This window comes from Pleurodeles waltl, chromosome 4_1, assembly GCF_031143425.1.
Source record: "Pleurodeles waltl isolate 20211129_DDA chromosome 4_1, aPleWal1.hap1.20221129, whole genome shotgun sequence".
Taxonomy (NCBI): Eukaryota; Metazoa; Chordata; class Amphibia; order Caudata; family Salamandridae; genus Pleurodeles; species Pleurodeles waltl.
In genome coordinates, this window is record NC_090442.1 from 857,232,368 (window position 1) to 857,250,036 (window position 17,669).

Consider the following 17,669-nt stretch of genomic DNA (forward strand, 5'->3'; position numbering starts at 1 on the left):
ACCTGGTTAGCAGGATCCTAGCACAAGGTCAGTCAGGTCAGCATTAATGTCAGGTGAAAAGTGTGGGGGGAGGGTAACCATGCCAAAAGAGTCACTTTCTTATACTTATTATTCCTAAGAATTGACAAAGAAATTGTAGGGGCATATCTGCTTAGGCAGATATGCCCTCAAATGTGATATAATGCACCCTGCCTTATGGCTGTAAGGTCTGTATATTGCATGCAATGTTAAGGGACATGGCACACATGCAGTGTGCAATGTCATATTTTCACTTTTATTTGCACCAAGACACGCAGCGTGCAATAGCAGGAGCAGCCTGTTGAGTTTGGTCAAGGGTCCCTTAGGGTGGCACAATTCTTGCTGCAGCCCTTAAGGATCATCTTTAGTACCCCAGGCCTTAGGTACTAGGAGCTTAGAGAGGGTGCTAAAGGTTTTGCCAATTGGGCAAACTAATGTGCAGTTTTGGGAAAGAGATCTGGCACTGGGGACCTGGTTAGCAGGAACCCAGTGCACGTTCAAATCACATCAGATACCAGGCAAAAGGTGGGGACTAACCATGCCAAAAAGGGTGCTTTCCTACAGATTGCTGTAGCTCTACATTGTCAACCCCCAACTTTTTGCCTGCCTCCCTCCACTTTCCTGACACTGTTTTTGCTGGTTTTAGAATTCTGCACACTTTACCACTGCTGCCCAGTGCTAAAGTGCATATGCTCTCTTCCCTAAACATGGAAACATTAGTTCTTATCCAATTGGCATATTTAATTTATATGTAGGTCCCTAGTGAAGTGCACTACCTGTGCCCAGGTCCTGTAAATGAAATGCTACTAGTGGGCCTGCAGCACTGATGGTGCCACCCATGTAAGTAGCCCTGAACCATGTCTCAGGCCTGCAATTGCAAGGGCTGTGTGTGCAGTTTGACTACCACTTCGACTTGACATTTAATACTACTTGCAAAGCCTTAAACTCCCCTTTTTATGGGCGAGCACAAAGTGCTCCGTCCATTCTGTAATCTCTCTTTGGACTTGAAACCACGCCATTGCCACGTCAGTCACTTACATTGGTTTGTGGGCTTGCCTTTTAAAATCCGCTTGCTTTCATTTGTGCAAGGCATGCATAAATCATGCCTTTTCCGGTGTTTAGCCCACCTACACAGCACTGGTAAAGTACCAAAAACATACAAAGCTCAATGTTAAAAAGCCAACTTCCTAAACAGAGGTCAGGTCCGACCACCACCCCACCCACAACTGCAGCCTCCAAACCTTCCTAAACTGCCCTTATCCAATCGTGGGCACCCAGTTCGGGGCAGTATCCATCATCACCTCCTACACTGGACAGGTGGGTTTTGCAGTTGGTTGGAAAGGTCTACTCTCTCCCCTTCCTGACTGCTCCTCCCCTCTTGCCACCTTCTCAAGACAGGCTGACGGAGGATCATCTTTCGCTTTTCCGCAAGTAAGTTGCATCTCTGTTCGCAAAGGGAGCCATAGAGAGGGCACCAGAAGTAGGATGTGGTTGCTATTCCCTCTAATTTCTGTTGCGGAAGAAGTACAGAGGCATTTGTCTGATCTTAGACCTGCATTCCGTCAAATACTTCTTCAAGAAGGAGAAATTCAAAATGCTCACTTTGGTTCAGGTTCTGTCTGCCCTGGATCCAAGAGATTGGATGTTAGGGTTGGACTTGCAGGACTCTTATTTTCATGTCCCCGTGCTGCCTGCCCACAGATGTTACCTGTGGTTCACAGTCGGCCATGAGTATTTTCGGTTTGCCGTGCTCCCTTTTGGCCTGACCAGCGCCCCTCAGGTATTCACCATTGTGATGGCCGTGGTTAAAGCTCCTCTACGTCAGTCTTCCCCTATCTCGACGACTGACTGTTGAAGGTGGACTTGGCCTAAGCTGTCGTCTCACACCTCTGCTCTACGGCGCACCTTCTGCATTCGCAGGTGCTAACTATAAATGTGCCAAATTTACACCTGACTCCTCACACGCTCCCTTTCATGGGAGCTGTTCTCAACATGGTGCAGTTTCAGGCTTATCCTCTCAAGCAGAAAGTTCAAGGCTATAACACCGATGTTTCAACCTCTACCCTGGATTTGGGTTGGATAGAGTTTGAGGTAGCTGGGACTTGTCGTCCTATTTCCTGCTAGTAACAAACACACATTGGCAAATGTATGCTCTGCAGTGGGACCAGGAGTTCCAAAGGACACAGCATTAGGTGAATCTCTCTGACATGGTCCAGATCTCAGAGGGAATTGGGAAAGATCTGAACTGTGATTAATGAACCGTGATGGATCAGGGGCAAACCTTTGTCTCTTCCCCAACCAGATCTCACAGCAGTGGCAGATGAGTCACTCGTGGGATGGGGTGGCCATCTGGGAGAGGATGAGAGCAGAGGACTGTGGTCTCTGGCAGAATCCGAACTACACATCAAAATGCTGGAGATCTAACTGGCATTGAAAACCTTCCTACCTTCCTTCAAGGGGAGACTGTTGCAAGTGTTCACAGACCACACCAGTGCTATGTAGTACTGCATCAAACATGAAGGTGAGCGGTCGTGGTCCCTTTGTCAAGAGGCTCTGCACATGGCTGGGATGTCTAACATTTCCTTGGTGGTTCAACACCAAGCAGGTTTTCTGAACGCCAGGGCACACAAACTCAGCTGCAGATGCTTAGCTGATCACAAATGGTGTCTCCATCTGGAGGTGGCGCAAGGTCTCTTTCAGTGATGGGGAGAGCAGGGCCTTGGTTAGATCTGTTGGCTTCCCCTGAGACCACGCAATGTCAACAGTTTTGCACGCTGGCCTTTCCAAGGCGGCTTCTGCTCAGTGATGCTTTTCATATAGACTAGAACTCAGGCCTCTTGTACGCCCTTCCATCCATACTACTCCTGCTCAGAGTTCTCAAGAAGATCAAGAACAACCAGGCACAAATCATCCTTCTGGCTCCGAATTGGGCATTGAGAGTCTGGTATCCTGAGCTACTGAGCATGGCAATTAATCCTCTGATCTGGCTGCCCTTTCAGGAGGATCATCTGTTGCAGCAGCAGGGGAAGGTTCTCCACCCCAACCTGTCCTGTCTCTGCCTTCTTGCATAGAGAGTGACCGGCGGCAGTTAAGAGCCTTTGACCTTTCTCCGGAAGTCTGTGATGTCATCTTGGCAGCCAGGCATTCCTCCATCAAGGCCGTCATGCGCTTGCCGTTGAAATAAATTTGTGGCTTGATCTTCCGACAAAATGTTGATCCCCTTTCTGCTCCTCTTTTTCAGGTTCTTCTATTCATTCTTTCTCTTGCCCAGCAGGGCTCTGCTTTGGGCACCCTTAAGGGTTATCTTTTTGCCATCTCTGCCTTCCTCAGATTACCTAATCAACCCTCTCTTTTCAAATCTCCTATTGTACATAGGTTCTTGAAATGTTTGGTTCATCTCCCCTCCCCCCTTCTTTGTTCATGCCTCAGTGAGACCTAAATCTAGTGATTACATTCTTAATGTGCACTACCTTTGAGCTGCGTCACAGTTGTCCCCTTCAGTTACTCACCATCAAAACAGCTTTCCTCATGGCTGACGAGTTGCAGGCCCTATCATCTAAGGTGCCATATCTAACCATCCATCCTGACAAGATGGTGCTTTGCGCATGGGCTTCCTTTTTTCCAAATGTCATCACACCATTTCATGTAGGTCAGTCCATCACCTTTCCTACTTTCCATGCTCCCCCTCATCCTTCCAAGGATGAGGAGTATCTCCATTGTCTGGGCCCAAACGAGTGCTGCTGTTCTACCTTGACCGCACAAGGGAGTTCCGGGTGGAAAATTTACTTTTCATGGGGTATGGCGGAGTTAAGAGTTGTTCTATTCAGAGAAGGACCCTCTTCAGATAGGTTGTGCTCAACTTTAAAATCTGCTATGCATTGGCAAAGAAGCAACCTCCTGAAGGCTTGCGTGCTCATTGCACCAGAGCCAAATCTACGACTGCTGCCTTTAGCACACAGACACCCCCTACCGCCATCCTGTTCCTGGCGGGCGAACCGCCAGGAACAGGATGGCGGTAGGGGGTGTCAGAATCCCCAAGGCGGCGCAGCATGCTGCGCCGCTTTGGAGGATTCATTTGGGCAGCGGGAAACTGGCGGGAGCCAGTTGTCCCGGTCTGACCGCGTCGTTACCGCCGCGGTCGGAATGCCCAAGGGAGCACTGTCGGCGGTGCTCCCGCCCCCGGTTCTGTACCGCCAGGGTCATAATGAGGCCCATAGTCTCTACCAGCTAAGGCGTTACCAAAGGTAAGTAACTTGTTCCTTGGTCCACCTACGTTGCCCTCAATGGCCAAAGAATAAAGGCTAAAATTCACTACGCAAGCATGCTCAAATATCTAAGTAAAAATAATTTAATCTGCTGCCCATGTTTGGGCTATACATGCTGTATCCTACATGAGGTCTTCCCCTCCAGTGTAAAAAAATGGTTTGCGGCAAAAAGTACATACAGCCTGTTTTTTTAATCTGTTTATGGAATTCCAGCATGAAATATTTTGTGCAACAAATACAACTGAAAGTGTAGAGTGTTCTTTCATTATGACACACTGTCAAAAAATAAAATAACAGTTGCTCTTCACACACTGTGTGAGGATGATTGAGCTTGTAACTTCAAAATAACTGTAGCTGGATCTATCTGATAGAGACTTCTCGTTGCAGATTCCTTACCTTAGAATTTTCCCCCATGCGTCAGACTGGATCCGGAGATTTTTTCTTCAAGCAATACCCTTGCGTGTCTGTAGGTGTCGTTGGTCGACTCCGCAGGCATAGTCGTTGCCGTGATGACATCGGGAGTAGAAAAAAGACGCTGCATCAGCGCAGTGACCTTAGTTCTCTTCTTTCCACGCCGCGCGCTGATCTGGAGAGAGCTACCCTGATCTCTTTTTGACTGAGTTCGACTGTTTTGTCCAGTTTTTTGGGGAGTTTTTGGTGCGTCGAGATGTCCCTTAAGACCAGTTTCAAGCCGTGCGAGGACTGTCACCGCATGATGTCGGTGACTGATCTGCATCAGGTCTGTTTGCGATGTTTGGAGTGCGACCATGACCTGAAGTCATGCTTGAATCTGCGTATGTCCTGGTCTCGCTCGAGAGGAAGGTCTCGAGACCGTTCGCGGAGCCACCACCATTCTTCTTCCTCCAAGTCTTTGTCACAGATGAAAAGAAGTTGAAGCGGTCCCGTCGCCTTTCGACTTCACCCCGTCACTCAGCTGATGCATCGACGCTCGAGGCCTCCGTCTTTGGAGCCTGCTTCTGGGTCCAAACCTGTTCAATCTCTTCCTTCATGCGTGGAGATTGAGCGGCGGAAGATGACGACTTATGATCTTCCGCCCAAAGTCTGCGATGTTATCTTGGCAGCCAGGCTTCCCTCCACCAAAACGGTATATGCCTGTCATTGAAATAAATTTGTAGCATGGTGTACCAACAAACCTGTTGACCCCCTCTCTGCTCCGCTATCTGAGGTTCTTTTGTTTCGGCCTTTCTTAGACTACCTGATCAGCTCTCACTCTTAAATCTCCTATTGTGAATAGATTCCTTAAAGGTCTCACCCATTTATTTCCTCCCACTCCATTTATCATGAACCAGTGGGACCTTAATCTTGTCCTTACTTACTTAATGTGTGCTCCCTTTGAGCTGATGCACAATTGCCCTTTACGTCTCCTCACTTTCAAGACTGTCTTTCTTGTTGCCATCACTTCTGCTCGCAGAGTGAGTGAGCTTCAAGCTCCTTCTTCCAAGCTTCCGTTCTTGTCTGTGCACCCTGGCAAAGTGGTGTTGCGCACTAAGGCTTCCTTCCTTCCTTCCCAAGGTTGTTACGCCTTTTCATGTAGGCTAGTCCATCACCTTGCCTACCTTTTACACCCCCCCCACATCCTTCCTATTAGGAGGAGAGACTCCACCGTCTGGACCCAAAAAGAGCATTGGCATTCTATCTTAATCGTACTAAACATTTCCGGGCAGACTATCAACTTTTTGTTGGGTATGTGGATGTGAAGAAAGGGAAGGTGGTGCAAAAACGTTCTCTCTCTTGATGGGTACTTCTTTGCATCAAGATGTGCCTCGCTTTGGCCAAGAAGCACCCTCCTGAGGGCTTGCGTGCTCATCCCACCAGAGCAATTGCTGCTTCCACTGCGTTAGCATGTGATGTTCCTGTCCTGGATATCTGCCAGGCAGTTATGTGGACATCCCAGCACACGTTTGCTATACATTACTGCCTGGACAGTCAGGTCCATTGGGACAGCTACTTTGGTCGTTCGGTCCTGCAGTACTTTCTAGTATGATCTTGGTTTTCAGCCCTCCTCCAAGGATGGGGTTGCTTGGGTATCTATTCTGAGGTAAGGAATCTGCAACTAGAAGTCTGTATCAGATGTACAAGTTACTTACCTTCGGTAACGAAATGTTCGATGGCATCTGTCGCTGTAGATACGCATGTTCTGCAATAGCTCGCCATCTGGTGTTGGGCCGGAGTGTTACAAGTTGTTTTTCTTCGAAGAAGTCTTTCGAGTCACGGGACCGAGTGACTCCTCCTTTTGTCTCCATTGCGCATGGGCGTCGACTCCATCTTCGATTGTTTTTTTTCCGCCATCGGGTTCGGACGTGTTCCTGTCGCTCCGAGTTTCGGAACGGAAAATTAGCTAATTTCGGAAGATTTTCGTCGGTATTGTTGCGTTCGGGATCGGCGTACTTTGATTCCACACCGCATCGAAGATGGAAGAGCTCCGGTGCCCTTCGGGGTAGTTTTTCGATCCTCCGTCGGGGCCTGGTCGGCCCGACCGCGTGCTGAAGAACGCCGATGGAACGGACCCCGTTCCGTTTCTGCCCCAAATGCCACAATAAGTACCCTTACACAGACCAACACTTGGTCTGCAACCTGTGCCTGTCACCTGAGCACAGCGAAGACACCTGCGAGGCCTGTCGTGCGTTCCGGTCCCGAAAAACACTCCGAGACCGTCGAGCCAGAAGACTTCAGATGGCGTCCGCACCGACAGCCCAACGGGAGTTCGAGGAACAGGAAGAAGAAGGTACCTTCTCGATCCAAGACTCAGACTCCGAAGGATTCGACGATACACAAACCGTGAGTAAGACGTCGAAATCCACTCAGAAGAACATTTACAAGGCCCAGGGGACGCCACTGCCACCAGGCCATGGCTCCACCCATAAATTCGGTGACCGTCCGTCGGCACCGAAAAAGGCCCAAACAGTGCAGAGATCGTCCGACTCCGGTCGAGACACCGGCACGCAGCCTTCTCGGGACCGAGAAAGTGCTGGAGACAAGCCTCGACACCGAGATGCCGGTGCCGACATGGCTCGACGCCGAGACAGCGGCACCGAAACAGATCGACGCCGAGAGGTTTCGGCCCCGAAAAAGAAAAGAGTCACCTCGGAGCCGAAAAAACACGCAGACAGGGTTTCGATGCCGAAACAAACTGCAAGCGACCCAGCTTCAGGCTCTTATACAGAAGAGCACTCGCTAACCTCCCAAATGCAGAAGCATAGGTTTGAGGAAGAGCTGCAAGCAACTGATGTGGACCATACGCAAAAGCGTATCTTCATACAGCAGGGGACAGGAAAAATAAGCACCCTTCCCCCCATTAGGGGAAAGAGAAGGTTGGAGTTCCAGACGGAACAGACACCACAACCAAAAGTGGTGAAAAGAGTTACCCCACCACCCTCTCCTCCGCCTGTGATTAACGTCTCACCAGCACAAACTCCATCACACTCCCCAGCTCACACCACCATGAGCCAGGGTGACCAAGATCAGGACGCATGGGACCTATACGACGCCCCAGTGTCAGATAACAGTCCGGAGGCATACCCTACAAAGCCATCTCCACCAGAAGACAGCACCGCGTATTCTCAAGTGGTGGCTAGAGCAGCACAATTTCACAACGTAAGCCTCCACTCAGAACAGGTCGAGGATGATTTCTTATTCAACACCCTCTCCTCCACCCACAGCTCCTACCAAAGCCTGCCTATGCTCCCTGGTATGCTCCGGCACGCAAAAGACATCTTTAAGGAGCCGGTCAAAAGTAGGGCAATCACACCAAGGGTGGAAAAAAAGTATAAGGCGCCTCCTACAGACCCGGCTTTCATCACTACACAGCTGCCACCAGACTCTGTCGTTGTAGGAGCAGCTAGGAAAAGGGCCAACTCTCACACATCTGGAGATGCACCACCCCCAGATAAAGAAAGCCGCAAGTTCGATGCAGCTGGTAAAAGAGTCGCAGCACAAGCTGCAAACCAGTGGCGCATCGCGAACTCCCAGGCACTACTTGCGCGCTATGACAGAGCCCACTGGGACGAGATGCAACATCTCATTGAACATCTGCCCAAGGACTTACAAAATAGGGCAAAACAAGTGGTTGAGGAGGGACAGACCATTTCCAACCACCAGATCCGCTCCTCCATGGACGCTGCAGATACAGCTGCACGGACAATTAATACATCTGTAACTATCAGAAGGCATGCATGGCTCCGAACGTCTGGATTTAAACCAGAGATTCAACAAGCAGTTCTCAATATGCCTTTTAATGAAAAAGAACTGTTCGGTCCAGAAGTGGACACAGCGATTGAGAAACTCAAAAAAAGATACGGACACTGCCAAAGCCATGGGCGCACTCTACTCCCCGCAGAGCAGAGGGAATTACAGCACATTCCGTAAAACGCCCTTTCGAGGGGGGTTTCGAGGTCAAAGCACACAAGCCAGCACCTCACAAGCCACACCGTCCAGTTACCAGGGACAGTATAGAGGAGGTTTTCGGGGACAATATAGAGGAGGGCAATTCCCTAGAAATAGAGGAAGATTTCAAAGCCCCAAAGCCCCTACTATTAAACAGTGACTCACAGGTCACTCACCCCCTCCACACAACACCAGTGGGGGGAAGAATAGGCCATTATTACAAAGCATGGGAGGAAATCACTACAGACACTTGGGTTCTAGCAATTATCCAACATGGTTATTGCATAGAATTTCTACAATTCCCTCCAAACATACCACCAAAAGCACAAAATTTAACAACACACCATTCCAATCTCCTGGAGATAGAAGTGCAGGCACTATTGCAAAAGAATGCAATCGAATTAGTGCCAAACACACAAATAAACACAGGAGTTTACTCACTGTACTTTCTGATACCAAAGAAGGACAAAACACTGAGACCAATCCTAGACCTCAGAGTAGTGAACACTTTCATCAAATCAGACCACTTCCACATGGTCACACTACAAGAAGTATTGCCATTGCTAAAACTACACGACTACATGGCAACTTTAGACCTCAAGGATGCTTATTTCCATATACCAATACACCCATCGCACAGGAAATACCTAAGGTTTGTATTCAAAGGAATACATTACCAATTCAAGGTACTGCCTTTCGGATTAACAACCGCACCAAGAGTCTTTACCAAATGTCTAGCGGTAGTCGCTGCACACATAAGAAGGCAGCAAATACATGTGTTCCCATATTTGGACGACTGGCTAATCAAGGCCCATTCGTTCAAACAGTGCTCAAATCACACAAATCAGATCATACAAACCCTCTTCAAACTAGGGTTCACCGTCAATTTCACAAAATCCAAAATTCTGCCACGCAAGGTACAACAATACTTGGGAGCCATAATAGACACATCAAAAGGAGTAGCCACTCCAAGTCCACAAAGAATTCAAAATTTCAGCACCATCATACAACCCATGTATCCAACACAAAAGATACAGGCAAAGATGGTATTACAACTCCTAGGCATGATGTCATCATGCATAGCCATTGTCCCAAACGCAAGACTGCACATGAGGCCCTTACAACAATGCCTAGCATCACAGTGGTCTCAAGCACAGGGTCACCTTTTAGATCTGGTGTTAATAGACCGCCAAACTTACCTCTCGCTTCTGTGGTGGAACAACATAAATTTAAACAAGGGGCGGCCTTTCCAAGACCCAGTGCCACAATACGTAATAACAACAGATGCTTCCATGACAGGGTGGGGAGCACACCTCGATCAACACAGCATACAAGGACAATGGAACGTACATCAAACAAAACTGCATATCAATCACCTAGAACTTCTAGCAGTTTTTCAAGCACTAAAGGCTTTCCAACCAATAATAGTTCACAAATACATTCTCGTCAAAACAGACAACATGACAACAATGTATTATCTAAACAAGCAGGGGGGGACGCACTCCACGCAGTTAAGCCTGCTAGCACAAAAAATTTGGCATTGGGCAATTCACAACCAAATTCGCCTAATTGCACAGTTTATACCAGGGATACAAAATCAACTCGCAGACAATCTCTCTCGAGATCACCAACAGGTCCACGAATGGGAAATTCACCCCCAAATTCTGAACACTTATTTCAAACTCTGGGGAACACCTCAGATAGACTTGTTTGCGACAAGGGAGAACGCAAAATGCCAAAACTTCGCATCCAGATACCCACACAAACAATCCCAAGGCAATGCCCTATGGATGAACTGGTCAGGGATATTTGCTTACGCTTTTCCTCCTCTCCCTCTCCTTCCTTACCTGGTAAACAAACTCAGTCAAAGCAAACTCAAACTCATATTAATAGCACCAACTTGGGCAAGGCAACCCTGGTACACAACGCTACTAGATCTATCAGTGGTACCCTGCATCAAATTGCCCAACAGGCCAGATCTGTTGACACAGCACAACCAAAAGATCAGACACCCAGATCCAGCATCGCTGAATCTAGCAATCTGGCTCCTGAAATCCTAGAATTTGGGCACTTACAACTTACCCAAGAATGTATGGAAGTCATAAAACAAGCAAGAAGGCCATCCACCAGGCACTGCTATGCAAGTAAATGGAAGAGGTTTGTTTGCTACTGCCATATTAATCAAATACAACCATTACACACAACTCCAGAACATGTAGTGGGTTACTTGCTTCACTTACAAAAATCTAACCTAGCTTTCTCTTCCATTAAGATTCACCTTGCAGCAATATCTGCATACCTGCAGACTACCTATTCAACTTCCCTGTATAAAATACCAGTCATTAAAGCATTCATGGAGGGCCTTAGGAGAATTATACCACCAAGAACACTACCTGTTCCTTCATGGAACCTAAATGTTGTCCTAACTAGACTTATGGGTCCACCTTTTGAACCCATGCACTCCTGCGACATACAGTTCCTAACCTGGAAGGTGGCATTTCTCATCGCCATTACTTCCCTGAGAAGAGTAAGCGAGATTCAGGCGTTTACTATACAGGAACCTTTTATACAACTACACAAAAATAAAGTCGTCCTAAGGACCAATCCTAAATTTTGCCAAAGGTTATTTCACCGTTCCATCTAAATCAAACAGTGGAACTTCCAGTGTTCTTTCCACAGCCAGATACCGTAGCTGAAAGGGCACTACATACATTAGATGTCAAAAGAGCATTGATGTATTACATTAACAGAACAAAAAACATCAGAAAGACTAAACAACTCTTTATTGCATTTCAAAAACCTCATGCAGGAAACCCAATTTCAAAACAAGGTATAGCCAGATGGATAGTTAAATGCATCCAAATCTGCTACCTTAAAGCTAAACGACAACTGCCCATTACACCAAGGGCACACTCAACCAGAAAGAAAGGTGCTACCATGGCCTTTCTAGGAAACATCCCAATGCAAGAAATATGTAAGGCAGCCACATGGTCTACGCCTCACACATTCACCAAGCACTACTGTGTAGACGTGTTATCCGCACAACAAGCCACAGTAGGTCAAGCCGTATTAAGGACATTATTTCAGACTACTTCCACTCCTACAGGCTGATCCACCGCTTTTGGGGAAATAACTGCTTACTAGTCTATGCAGAACATGCGTATCTACAGCGACAGATGCCATCGAACTGAAAATGTCACTTACCCAGTGTACATCTGTTCGTGGCATCAGTCGCAGTAGATTCGCATGTGCCCACCCGCCTCCCCGGAAGCCTGTAGCAGTTTGGAAGTTACCTTCAATTATTTATATATGTATCATCTCAACCTTAAATAGGTGCATACTTAGTCACTCCATTGCATGGGCACTATTACTGCAATTCAACTCCTACCTCACCCTCTGCGGGGAAAAACAATCGAAGATGGAGTCGACGCCCATGCGCAATGGAGACAAAAGGAGGAGTCACTCGGTCCCGTGACTCGAAAGACTTCTTAGAAGAAAAACAACTTGTAACACTCCGGCCCAACACCAGATGGCGAGCTATTGCAGAACATGCGAATCTACTGCGACTGATGCCACAAACAGATGTACACTGGGTAAGTGACATTTTCAATCTGGTAGAGACATATTGTAGTTGCAGATTCCTTCCCGACCCACCCATCCTCCCTGCTTGCAAACTCATTTCTAGGGACTGCGCTTCCCCCTTCAGGCCCTTAACTCTTGCGCATCAATCAGTGTTCGTAGCGGCTCTGCGCTTTGCCGTGGAAAGTCATTAACAGAAACTGACGTCACTGCGCTGAGGCAGAGTGTCTGTAGTATTCCCGACGTCATCATGGCGACTACGACACCAACGGTGCCCGTAGAGTCGACCAGCGCCACCTACCGACGCGCAAGGGTATTGCTCGAAGAAAAAATCTTCTTATCCAGTCTGATGTCTGGGGGAAAATTTGAAGGTAAGGAATCTGCAACTAGAATATGTCTCTACCAGATATTTCATTACCAAAGGTAAGTAACTGGTACTTATGGTCAAAATGTTACTGTTTATTTGCCACATTGGCCACAGTTATAATTATGACAATCCACAGGAAAAAGATTGTTCCTGACATAGCTTGAAATTTACATGTTTAGGATAGATTCATGTATTTTGTGTTGCATATCTTCCATTTGTGAAACTTGTTCAGCTCCTTCATTCCCTTTTGCACGAACACATTTACGTGAATGTAATTAGTAGCATCTAAAGCAATGTGAACTGCTGATAGTCATTCTGAGAGAGACATGGTGTTGAGTTAGAATGTTGACGGCATCTGAGATCTTATTTACAGGGTTGACCACATGATGTAGTTTCACTGAATAAAGCAATCTGGACAATTATTTTTTGACCTCAGAACAACAGGGTCACAGTTCTAGTACCAGCTGCCATCTTAAGTAGCCAAAAAGCGCCTTCTTCAGTCTCATAACTGGCTCTGAGAGTTGTTGTAGGACAGTTGCCTCTTTCTAGCTTAGTTACCCCCACTTTTAGCCTGTTTGTCAGTGTGCTTGACTGTGTCTACTGGGATCCTGCTAATCAGGACCCCAGTAGTTATGCTCTCTCCGTCTGAAATTGGTTGTAGGATACTGAAAACACAGTATTTCACCCACAATTGGCATACTGGTGCCCGCTTATAATTCCCTAGTATATGGTACCTAGGTACCCAGGGCATTGAGGATCCAGGAGGTCCCTATGGGCTGCAGCATATATGTTGTCACCCATAGGGAGCCCATGCAAAGGCTTCTGGAGTACTGCCATTGCAGCCTGTGTGAAAGGGTGCAGGCACCCTTTCACTGCCATTTACACTGCACCAGATCACTTATAAGTCACCCCTATGGCAGGCCTTCCAGCCCTGAGGGCAGGGTGCAAAGTACCTGTGTGTGAGGGCCCCTCCTTCACTAACAGAGGTGCCCCCAAGACCCCCAGGACCATTTTCCTGGACTTTGTGAGTGTGGGGACGCCATTTTATGTGTGTACTAGACATAGGTCACTACCTATGTCCAGCTACATAATGGTAAGTCTGAACATTTGTTTGGTATCACACATGTAGGAATCATACCCCCATGCTTTTGCAAGCATTGGTTGTATGATTAAATGCACTCTGGGGGCTCCTTAGAGGGCCCCAGTACTGCCATTCCAGCCTTCTGAGGTTTCCCAGGCAGCCCCAGCTGCTGCCACCTCACAGACAGGTTTATGCCCTCCTGTTGCTTGAAAACCTCAAGCTTAGGAAGACAGAACAAAGGATTTCCTTTGGGAGAGGGGTGTTACAGGCTTAGGAGGGGTAGCCTCCCCAAGCCACTGGAGATGCTTTGAAGGGCACATTTGGTGCCTTCTTTGCATAATCCAGTCTAAAGAGGTTCAGGGACCCCCAGTCTGTGCTCTGGTGCAAAACTGGACAAAGGAAAGAGGAGTGACCACTCCCCTGTCCATCACCACCCCAAGGGTGGTGCTCAGAGCTCCTCCAGAGGGTCCATGGATTTTGCCATCTTGGGTTCACAGTTCTCAGGGAACTCTGGGAGCATCTGAGTGGCCAGTGCCAGCAGGTGACGTCAGAACCCTCCCCTGATAGGTGCGTGCCTGGTTAGGTGGCCAATCAACCTTTCAGGGCTATTTAGGGTCTCTCCTTTGGGTGGTTCTTCAGATTTGGATTTCAAGACTCCAGTAGGAATCCTCTGCATCCTCCACTTTGATTTCTCACTGAAGAAACTGCATCTGGACCCTCCAGGAACTCTAAAAATTGCAACAAAGAAGCAAGACGCTTTCTGCAACATTGTATCTCTGGCTCCTGCCAGCAGCTGCAACTGTTTCCTGGTTGTGCATCCTCTGATGCCAGCCCGTCTTCAGCCTGCATCAGAAGAGTGTAGGAATCTCCCTTGGGGTGAAGGAGTCACTCTCCTGCCTCTGCAGAAACCCTATTGCAATGACGACCGGCTTCGCGGATCCCCTCTGCTGCTAAGCTGCGTGGATCCTGCATCACAGGTGGTGGACTGAAGTCCGGCGGTCCTCACGTCCTACTGTCCAAATTTGGTGGCGCTAAGAGTTTGCTTTCCCATGCAAGACAGTACCCCCATGCACCGTGTTTTGCAGTTGCCAAGGCTTGTTGGCATCCTTCCATGAAGTTCTTCCTGCATCTTGCAGCTTTGGGCCCCAGCACTCTATCCTGTGATGCACAGCTTCCTGAGTGTTTCTCCGGCGGCGTGGGAGCCTTTGTCGTCGTGCTGCATGAGCCTCTTTTGCACCTTCCTTGTCCTTTTACTGTGGGACTCCTGTGCACGCAGCCTGGCCTTCTGTGGGCTCTCTGATTTGCTGAAAGCCCCTTTTGACTCCCCCTCCTGGGTAAAGTCCACCTGGTCCTTCCTGGTCCCGGGTAGCGCTGCACTTTTCTGCTAACCACGAGCTTTGCGTGTGCCAAGGCTTGTTGGCGGACTCCAGCAACGCAAACCAGATTGCAGTCATCCATCCGGTGTGGGACATCATTTGCACCAACCAGGAACCCGACTCAGTCTTCTTGGGTGCAGTACTGATTGTTCTTCTTCACTAGTGGGTCTTCTTTTGCACCTTCATCCGGGTTAGCAGGGGCTCCTGTTCTTCCTGGATTCTTCTGTGCTTCTTGGACTTGGTGCCTTTCTTCCACAGGTCCTTAGGTCCAGCAATCCACTGTTGGTGTCTTGCAGTCTCTTCTAGTTCTTGCATAATCCTTCTTTTCGTTTCTGTGTATGTATCCTGGGAAAGTTACTGTGGTTTACTCCTACTTTCCTGGACTCTGGGGTGGGTTCTAGTATTTACCTTTGGGGTTTTCTAGTACTCCCAGAGATCCTCTACACACTAAACTTGCCTAGGTGGGAGACAACATTTGCATTCCACTTTCTTAGTATGTGGTTTGTGCTCGCCTAGGCCCATTTCTAACTAATGTGATATTCACTAATTGAACTGTTTTCTAACTGTTATTATGCCTATTTCTGAAAACTAGTGTATATAATTTGTGTATTACTTACTGTTTAGGGGAGTACAGTCTCTATGGTATTTTGGTATTTCTGTCACCAAAATAAAGTATCTTTATTTTTGTAAAACTGAGTATTTGTTTTCATGTGTGTGAGTACTGTGTGACTACAGTGGTATTGCATGAGTTTTGCATGTCTCCTAGATGAGCCTTGCTCAGCTACAGGTACCTATTGAGAGCCTGCCTTCTAGACAGTGCCTACATTTCACTAATAAGGGATAACGTGACCTGGTATAAGGCGTAAGTACCATAGGTACCCACTGCAAACCAGACCAGCCTCCTACTGTTGTGTGAATCCTTCAGGCATTTTCTGGTCTTCGAATAAAACAGTTTATTGCTGCCATCTAGGAGACCCAGCAAGCTCAGACATTTACATATGCATTCCAACAATAGTTGGTATTGAGTCTACTTTTTTACAAATTTATTTTCATAGAGTTTAATGATTATTGCCATGATTATACCAAGATGCTCCAGTCCCTAATACCCGAGGTGTCTGTGCCGCCTTCATTCTTCTGTTAATTCTTCTGACCACCAGGTTTGTCTGAGACCAGAATAGATGAACGAATTTTGAACCCACACCAACTATTAACAAAGAATAAGCCAGGGCTTTTGCTGTAAATGCTTTCCCAGTCTCTGTGGAAATGTATGCACTTCATCTGAGCATTAGCCTTTTACTCTGGTCACGCATACAGAAACATAGTAAATGAGTTAGTGGCTTTAAAAATATATTTGGACTAAGTTAATTTAAGGTAATGGAATTATGCAATCCAAAGTCACCTCCTCAAAGGAGTTTGAAACCTTTTTCACTGAAGAGCTTACTGAGGAACACGAATATAGGAGATCTGATGATCCCTGTAAGGAAATGCCTCCTTGGCATGGTTACGCCCTGACTTTTTGCCTTTTGCTGATGCCAGTTTTGATTGAAAGTGTGCTGGAACCTTGCTAGCCAGGCCCCATCACCAGTGTTCTTTCCCTGAACTGTACCTTTGCTTCCACAATTGGTACCGCCCGAGCATTCAGATAAGCCCCTTGTAAATGGTACCCCTGGTACCAAGGGCCCTGATGCCAGGGAAGGTCTCTAAGGGCTGCAGCATGTATTATGCCACCCTGGGGACTCCTCACTCAGCACACGCACACTGCCTCACAGGTTGTGTGTGCTGGTGGGGAGAAAATTACTAAGTCGACATGGCACTCCCCTCAGAGTGCCATGCCAACCTCACACTGCCTGTGGCATGGGTAAGTCACCCCTCTAGCAGGCCTTACAGCCCTAAGGCAGGGTGCACTATACCACAGGTGAGGGCATATGTGCATAAGCACTGTGACCCTACAGTGTCTAAGCAAAACCTTAGACATTGTAAGTGCAGGGTAGCCATAAAGAGTATATGTCAAATATGAACTCTACAGTTCCATAATGGCTACACTGAAATCTGGGAAGTGTGGTATCAAACTTCTCAGCACAATAAATGCACACTGATGCCAGTGTGGAATTTATTGTAAAATGCACCCAGAGGGCAGCTTAGAGATGCCCCTTGAATACTAGTCTGACTCCTAGTGCTAGGCTGACCAGTTTCTGCCAGCTTGCCACAACCAGACTGGCCACATGGGGAGAGTGCCTTTGTCACTCTGTAGCCAGGAACAAAGCCTGTACTGGGTGGAGGTACTTCTCACCTCCCCCTCCAGGTACTGTAACACCTGGCGGTGAGCCTTAAACGCTCATGCCTTTTGTTACAGCACCCCAGGGCATCCCAGCTAGTGGAGATGCCAGCCCCTCCGGCCACTGACCCCACTTTTGACAGCAAGGCTGGATTAGATAATGAGAAAAACAAGGAGGAGTCACCCACCAGTCAGGACAGCCCCTAAGGTGTCCTGAGCTGAGGTGACCACTGCCTTTAGAAAACCTCCATCTTGAGATTGGAGGATTCCCTCAATAGGATTAGGGATGTGACCCCCTCCCCTT

At 47.7% G+C, this 17,669-nt stretch overlaps 1 protein-coding gene across 2 annotated transcripts in view; it reads left to right on the forward strand.

Annotated features, from left to right (window-relative positions):
- CEP290 (centrosomal protein 290) overlaps positions 1–17,669 on the forward strand; it is a 1,276,764-nt gene that overhangs the window by 561,836 nt on the left and 697,259 nt on the right. The gene's annotated exons all lie outside the window — the stretch shown is intronic.